The sequence below is a fragment of the Anastrepha obliqua genome, chromosome 2 (assembly GCF_027943255.1).
Source record: "Anastrepha obliqua isolate idAnaObli1 chromosome 2, idAnaObli1_1.0, whole genome shotgun sequence".
NCBI lineage: Eukaryota > Metazoa > Arthropoda > Insecta > Diptera > Tephritidae > Anastrepha > Anastrepha obliqua.
In genome coordinates, this window is record NC_072893.1 from 54,127,244 (window position 1) to 54,135,495 (window position 8,252).

The 8,252-nt window shown below is 38.6% G+C and overlaps 1 non-coding gene across 1 annotated transcript; it reads left to right on the forward strand.

Annotated features, from left to right (window-relative positions):
* Window positions 1-6,326: 6,326 nt before the first annotated feature.
* Window positions 6,327-6,398, forward strand: Trnaa-ugc (transfer RNA alanine (anticodon UGC)). Its single transcript has one exon. It is a non-coding gene; the product is annotated as a tRNA-Ala (tRNA).
* Window positions 6,399-8,252: the final 1,854 nt, after the last annotated feature.

Here is an 8,252-nt window from a genome sequence, read left to right on the forward strand (position 1 = left end):
CTTGCTATTAACATATCATTTAAAATTCATGTTAGAACACATGTAAGCCGCCCCAGTAGTTTTGCGCATGCGTAGCTATGCGGCCGGAGCCACAAGTGTTTGGCTACGCGCTTGCCGCAGCTAAAAGCGCATGCGCTACAATGGCGTTGCACAGTTCGCTTATGCGCATAAATATTTTACAATCGAACATGCATGCGATGTACATGAATCTATTACTATATACATGAAAGTATGTTGAAATCCTGTGTATGCCTGTGTGCACGCACAGTCTGTCTAGCAAAGGCGTGACCGGCGAAATTCAAACTTAGAGTTTCGTTATGGAAAAATTCAAATGCTGCTCAATAGGTCTATACTTTTCGCAATACGCATTGTGCAATTTGTGAGAAATTGAGAAGGCATACATTAGGTTAGGTTGACCTGGCTGGCTGAAAGCCAACACATAGACCTATTGGTCCTCAGGGGCACCAGATAGAGCTTGAACGCAAGGGACGTTTCCTTGTAGTAGGAGGAGTTTCCTCGTGTAATAAGCCTGCGCTTTTTGCGAATCTAAGTAAGCTCCGAAGATCTAACCCCGAGAAACATTCTAACCTCTCATATTGTAGGACTTCTAAACATTTCATTCGGGTTCTAGCTAATGCCGGAAAAGAACACAGATCTCATTCATTGCAAAATCTGCAGCTGAAAGCGTACATTGGTTCCAATTCGGGCCATAAAAAGTTCGTTATCATCTCACGATAGCTAACACTATTCACAGTAACTGCCTGAACGGCCTTATTTTGGAAAAAATACGGTCCAATGATGCCGCTAGCCCATAAACCGCACCAAACAGTCACTCTTTGTGGGTGCATTGGTTTTTCGGCAATCACTCTTGGATTACCATTCGCCCAAATCCGGCAATTCTGCTTATTGACGAATCCACTGAGGTGAAAATGCGCCTCATCACTGAAGATGAAGTGCGCAATATGCATTTTGATTTGAACGCCCGTTTTCATAATAAGCCTGAATAACTTTAACGCGTTGCTCGATTGTGTACCTTTCCATGGTTCAAATTGAGTTAGTTTGAAATTAAAAAATGTTAAATGAAATGCAGAAAAAAGCTTTACGTTTAGGTGGTTCACATTCAATATCGGCCCTTGAAATTAAACCAACTTTATATCAGTGAGTGCGGACGTGTTTTTTTTACTCCACAGTTTTCGTGTGCTTACTAAGCTGTAATTGTATAATTTAACAGTTAATAATCTGAAAAATTGCGTGTATGAGACAGTGACTCTTTTTTAAAAATCAAGTAGCTACGTAATAAAATCATCAAATGCCCTGTTTATGTGGGCTAAAGGTTAATCGCAACCAAGCTAAAATTCAATGTGCTCGGGGTAGTGAACTTTTTCCTTTAAGCTGTGCGGGCATTTCTGCTGCTGATGTTGAGTTTCTAATCAGCTCTAATCAAAAATTCTTTTGGATAAATTGGGCTGCTATCCGTCGGAGGTCTATTCGCTTTCCTCTTCCGTCAGCTTGCGACGACCATAGCGTAATATTTACCGATATGTCGTCAATAAATTCGCCGGCATCAACAAATTTGAGTGCGAACATCTCACCGCAACAACTCGTGCCAAAACCAGTCCCAGAAAGTAAATCTGAAGTCAGCCTACAAAGAGATCTGACAGAAATCGCTGCTCTTCGATCAGAGAATGCTCGTGCCATGGATGTAATTAGTTCTCTTCAAGCTGATAAGCTGTTATTGCTTTCAAAATTAATGGAATTATGTGCTGACATAAAAGAAATGCGAGAACATGAAACTGCTGTTGTCTCCTCTGCCCTTGTGCAACTGAGTGCTGACGTGAAAGACCTGCGTGTTTGTGTTCTTGTTTGGGAGTGCAAAATTGCGAAACCAAACCAAAAATGCGTGATTCAAAGCAAAGATGCGAGAGCCTCTATTACCAATGCCTGCTGGTTCGACGACTGTAAACTCGCCTACACAACCTGCTGTTGATGCTGTCGCCAACTATTCTCACTCCGTTGATGTAATTGCATCGGATCGCTCATGTGCTGCTGCGCTGGCAGAATCGACTGAACAGTGTAATATGAATGCTACTATACGAGAGCAGTCAACTGCGATCGGTAAATTAGAATTCTCTAAAAAAATATATCTCTCCAAAACAAGATCAGAAGACCATTGATTTGTTTGTCACGAAGCCGAACTTTTTGTTGGATAAAGCTGAAGCAGGTTTAAGGAAAAGTGGTGTTAATGTAGGTAGTCAAAGATACGATTTGAGTACATTTATGTGCAGGAGACCTCAAAATCCAGAGTATATTGAAAACTCCGCAGCTTTCATTACTACACATTGAAAAAAGGCTTGCATGGGCTAAGGCAAATTCAGAACGGAATTGGGCAAACGTAACATTCACGAATGAATCCTTCTTTTGGGCGAATAGTTGCATATATCGACCCTGGTGTATTGCTGATAATCGCCAACTTCAAACTCCAGCCAACGGTGAAACATCCAGTTAAAGTTCATATTTGGGGCTGCTTCTCCGATAAATGATGTGGCTGTTTATTTGTGCTTACCGCCAATTTGCATGCAGTTTTGATGAACAAAATTTACCAGAAAGCATCATTGCCATCAGCTGCGAGGTTGTTTGAACTAGCTAACCTTGGATTTTACAAGAGGACAACGATGTGAAGCAGCAAAGCCGAAGGTGCGTAGAGTGGAAACAGAGCAAAATGGGGTTGAAATTTTGAATTGGCTTTCACAGTCGTCTGATGCCAACTCCATTGACAATGTTTAGGCAATAATTAAGCAAAAACTCAGAGGAAAATAAATAGAGTTACCAAGACAAATTCAACTGATTTGGAACCGATTACATCCGGAACTTGAGCAGAGATTAACCCAAAGTGTGACTCAAAGATGTACAGCCCTTATAGCTAATGGCACCTGACCTGACCTGAATAGATTCTGTATTATAAAGCCTTTACAATGCAGTTAGCTTTAATCGATATGGCCAAATAGTTTCCCAGTTACGGCGGTCACGCTTTTGTTGGACCGACTGTACGTATGTACATACGTAGGTTGGTGTTGGTGCTTTATGGAAATGCGATGAACACACCTTATGCCGCACAAAATCGCTAAGGCAGTTACATACAACATGCGGCGTTGCACAATTGCCAGCCGTCGCAACAGTCGATAATCAGCAGCAATGCGAATGAGGGTTGCTTCATTGTGACTTAGCCAACGCCGGCAGCATCAACAGCAACAACAACAGCAGCCACTTCAGCCTTCATCAACCTATTTTGCATACGCGCAGCAGCTTTCAGTTTTTGTTGCTGCTGTTATCGCTGTTGTTGCAGCGTTGTCAACTAACCAGCCACTTGTTGTTGTTGTTGCTCAATGTTGTTTGCATTATTGACACAATGAAGATGTTACTACTCTGGCAATGACAACAAACCGATTACAATGCCGGTAATATGAACAGCAGCAACAACAACAACAGCAACTACAACAATATTTGCACAAACAGCAGGCACTTGCAATAAATTTGTAAACAAAAGTGTTTAATTTATGACATCGATTTGTTTGCTGGTGAATGCTCACCTACCTAGTGAGTTTTTATGCCAGCCGTTGTTGTTGTTGTTGTGGTTGCTTTTGTTACTATTTGTAAGGTTGCACATGCGCGTTTTTTTGTTGGTGTATTGAAATCATATGCACACATACAAATGTGTTTCTATATAGAAGTGGGTATACACCCCACGGCAAGGCGATGGCGCATCAATATTTTGACCAGTTTTCACTGCTTTTCGTCTTCTTTTTTTGGATGTTCGTAATCTTTGTTTAAAAGTGTAGCTTTTTGTCGAATAAAAACCATATAAATCCGAGTTTAAAATTATAAGCAAATATTTAAAAAAAAATCCACAAACTTTCCATCCCAATTCTACGGTTTTTTGATTGGAATTTCAAAAAGCTAAGGTTAATAGATTTTAGTACAAAAAATGCAGAGAGAAGATGCAAAACGTCGGGGAAAAAAGTTAAAAAAACATCAACGGGATTTTTTAACAACTTAGTACTTATTATACTAAAACTAAAAAGCATATTAAATCTACTTCTCTCTTCTCTTAAGAATGTTAAATATTCTTCTGTCCACTCTTCTTAACATTGAAAACCGTTTTACACATTTTGAAAGCGTTTGAATTTACTGTAAGGTGTAATCGTTTCTTCCGGTCCTCAAACCTTAGTGGAACAAAGGCATCAAGTAAAAATAAGAAACAAAATACCAGAAAATACTGAAGAAACCATGAGGACATTTTTACAAAAAGACTACCTTATCTTGTTACATAACCTCAAATATAGCAAAAAAGTCGTTTTCTTAACAAAAATCTCATAAATTAAATTGTACATAACCATAACACATTTATTTAAAAAACGCACATTTTTAAGACAATTTGTCATGCATACAAAGTTATTTAAATAATTAAATAAAAATTTGGAGCTGAAGGCCATCCCTTCGTCATCGGCCTACCAGAGATGTATGGAGGACTGGGCCAAACGTTGGCACATGTGTGTTACTTCAGATGGGTCATATTTTGCAGGAGATAAAATAAAGTAAAGCTAAATAAAACTGAGTTAATTATTGAACTAAGTTTTAAAAAAAATGTATATTTTACAAAATTAAAAACATTTCATTTCAATTAGAACAGGCTAGAAAAATGTCATGAAGAAAGAACTAAAACTAAAGAGACTAAATAGCAAAAAAAAAACGATAAATCAAGTTGTGAAAATGGTAATCTAGCGGCACGAATTGTGCTGATATGACGTCACTCATTGCCAAATTCGCTGAGAGCAAAGTAACGGTACCACTATAGGCGCCACCGCCAAAAGGTTAAAGATTACTATCGAAAAAGGAGGATGGCGTAAGGGCTTTAGCCCCAAACGCAATACATTTCACCTTTATACGGACATCTCTAAAATTACTAGTGGAGTAGGTACTGGGATATACTGCCTAGAGTTAGGCTTAAGGAAGTCGTATGAGTTTCCAGGTTACTGCAGTGTACTCCAGGCTGAGGTTTTCGCAGTTGGAAAGAGAGCAGGCCTAGACTGTGTTGCTACTGGGGCCAACCCCAAGGATAACTTTTACACAGATAGTCAGGCAGCCATTAAAGCAAGCCAGTAAAGCAATTATAGTATCTCGTTTAGTATAACGTCCAAGATCGCTTTTCAAAGCAGGGAGACAGTAGAAATGTTGGCAGCGAATTGTAATACGTTTTTATTTGGTTTCAGGCCATAAGGCCAGATACGCGAAAGGTACGAGATAGTAGACGATATAACGAAACGGGGTATCTCTATACTCGGATTTTGTCAACGAAATATCAAAGTCAATACGAATACTCCACAGCAAAGTACGAAAACGTGATCAGAAAATTCAGGACAAGATGGGAGGGTCTCCCCACTGGAATGCAGGAATGCAAGATTCCACTAGCACGAAGAGATTGTAGAACTATGATAGGCGTGCTGATGGGAAAGAGCCCAGTAGCAGCGTATGCTTATAAGAAAGGAATCTCGGACAGCGAAGAATGCAGCAAATGCAGGGAGCAGGGCTCAAGGGAAACTGAGAGATCTCTTTTACGGATGTCCGGCGTTATTCAAAACACGCTTAAACTATCTGGAGGCACCTCAGTCTGATGGATTGGCAGATAGCTCAGGTGTAGGTTGGAAATGTCTCCTTCAATTCGCAATGTAAACAGGCACCATGCGGTTGGACTATTCAAAACGAATAACTCCGTCTGGCATCGCTATGGATCGAACAGAATGCATGACTGCAATTCAACCGGTTCAACCTAACCTATGTAACAAGGGTCCACTAGTCTTGGCATTATTTCCATGCGTCTTTGCTTTGAATTAAAATTGAATGAATTTAATTTTCCAAAACTCGCTAGATTTTTTCGCATTAGTACTAATTCGTTTGGAGCTACACCTGTAATTAAAAACATATCAAGAATTTTCATACAAAACCAAAAACATTCGTCTTTCTGCTGGACGTAAGTAAATGCAAGTGAGCGCTGATCCTATGTTAGTGCAAATAAAAGATCCACCAACAGCATTTGAAATCAGATGAAAACACAACAGCAAACAATTCAATTTTTTTTTTTTTGTTTCAATGACATTTTTATTCATGAGGAACATAAGCATGGAAAAATAAATACATTACAACAATTGGTAAGTACTTTTCGATACGAAATTTTATTACATACAGACGTACATGCATAAGTTTTGTGTGTATATATTCATATTTATAGCTAATTGCTAACCGGCATTGAATTGGCCAACGTTTGGTATGAAGGGGATGTAGCTCAGTGGTAGAGCGTTCGCTTTGCATGTGAAAGGCCCCGGGTTCAATCCCCGGCATCTCCAGTGGGTAAAACACGCACGCGTTTTTTTATAGTTAAAAAAATATATAAAAATGAGTTTTGACTCGAAAGGTCGCAGTGAAATTATAAGTTCACATAAGCCATAAATAGAAGATAGAGTGAATAGCAACAGCAGCAACTGTATGATACTGTGAAATTCGTACATACATACATACATGCATACCTGATCCGAAGCTCTCAATATTTGTTTGAATAACAATTCAAATTTGTTCCAAATGAAACAATTCGTTTGTTTTACGTGGGTAGCCAGATAATGCGCAATTAATATATTTTTGTTTTTGCCCCCAAACATTTTTAAATTAGAGTATATGTATATATATATTACATATGTATGTGTGTTTGTGTGTGCGTACGCTCATTGATCGAATGCTGAATTTAAGCATTCAGCGTGGCAAAGTGGCATCTCTTCATTGTGCGCCTAAAAGTAGGCAGTAAATGGGTTAGTAAGGAAAAAACGCAGGCGGTTCGCTCACAGGGTGATTCAAAGAATAAAAATCGGTAATTTAACACATTCATGGGCAATAAAAATTTTAGTAGGGTGCAATATGAATAGGTCCACGATTTTTTTTAACCCTCATCGGTTGTTAGAATTCGTATTACATATACGTTGTTTGGTATGCGCACGAATACAGGATTAAAATCCAATTAAAGAAAAAGCAGACCCATACATTTTTTGCACGACTTTTATTGTTTATTCATTCCTCATTAATACAATGATTTTTAATTTCAAAACGATGTTAAATGAAAACAAAAATGCGAAAAAAGAATAAATATTTAGGAAACGTAAAAATTCAATTTGAAACTATTCGACAGGCATAATTATGGCAAATTGAATATTTATGACTAGCACAGATAAATCTCGCACACTTTTCACATCGGGAAGCGAAAACATTACGATTGGAACAAATATAACATCGGCTTCTTTTGTTGTTGGGTTGAAGATGAGACATTGATGTTTGAGGATGCAATTCAGCATGGAATTGCTGTGACATACGTGGTGGATGACTACGGTTTGTAGCAAATGGAACTGTGAGTGCTTCACCCAATTCCTCAAGAAACAATCTACGACGAATGTTAATATTTGTTTTTTTTCTATTCCAATCAGAGAAAATATGGGTGAAAATAATATATGCGTTCAATGCACTTATATCTAGCATATTGCAAAAGAGAGCCATTGGCCAACGATTAACTTTTCTCTTTGATCGAAACGTTCCTACCATTTGGTCGAGCGTATCTACTCCACCTTTAGTTTTGTTGTAAAAAGTAATCAAATTTGGCTTCTTCTTCGCTGATTGTTCAATTTCTAAGCCTCGATGATATGTGCTCAACAATGTCACAAATCGATTTTTTTTTGGAACAAAATGGCTTGCAATTGTGGCTCATAAACAAATTCTGTATGAAAAACTGGCTTTCGCTTCATATCGAGCAGTATTGGTGGTAATTCAGCTCGATTCTTTCGTATTGTTCCCACTATCGCCATTTTTTGCTTGTGCAAATCCTTAGCCAGCGCGTATGTTGTAAAAAAATTGTCACAAGTAACGTTTCTACTTGTCAGTCCATGGCACAAATCGCGCACAACACGTTGCCCAACATTTCTTTCCACAGCAGTGTTTGCAACACGGCCAAGATAAACTTGAGCATTATGAGTGTAATAGGACTCTGAATCGCAAATTATCCAAATTTGTATTCCATATTTTGCCGGTTTTGATGGAATGTATTGGCGAAATGGACATCGGCCACGGAACGGAACAAGTTGTTCGTCTATTGTGACTGTTTTTCCAACAGTATACAATGTCTTGAGATGTGCAGTCCATTTGTCAAACACAAATCGAATAGG